The sequence below is a fragment of the Ceratotherium simum genome, chromosome 22, assembly GCF_057802395.1.
Source record: "Ceratotherium simum simum isolate JZ-2026a chromosome 22, ASM5780239v1, whole genome shotgun sequence".
NCBI lineage: Eukaryota > Metazoa > Chordata > Mammalia > Perissodactyla > Rhinocerotidae > Ceratotherium > Ceratotherium simum.
The window spans coordinates 4,590,913-4,591,349 of record NC_141921.1 but is presented as its reverse complement, the minus strand read 5'-3'; positions in this window follow the sequence as shown (position 1 = coordinate 4,591,349).

Genomic DNA, 437 nt, shown 5'->3' with positions numbered 1-437 from the left:
CTTTGGGTTAGGCAAAAATTTCTTAGATATAAATTTAACTATTTGTTCTTTAATAGATCATACTTTGGTATGGTATGAACAAATATTAAATTGGACTTAATTAAAATTAGAAATTTTTATTCTTTCAAAGACACTGTTAAGAGAATGGAAAGACAAGCCACAGCCTGGGAGAAAATATTTGCAAATCATTTATCTGATAAAGGACTTATATCCAGAATATATATATTAGTTATTAAGGAAATTCCAACTGAAACTACAATGAGATACCACTACCCACCTATTAGGATGGCTAAAATTAGAAAGACTGACCATACCCGATGTTGGTGACCATGTGAAGCAACTGGAACTTTCTTACACTGCTGGTGGAAATGTAAAGTGGTGCAACCACTTTGGAAAACAGTTGGGCAAATTAAAAAGTTAACTGTACATCTACCATA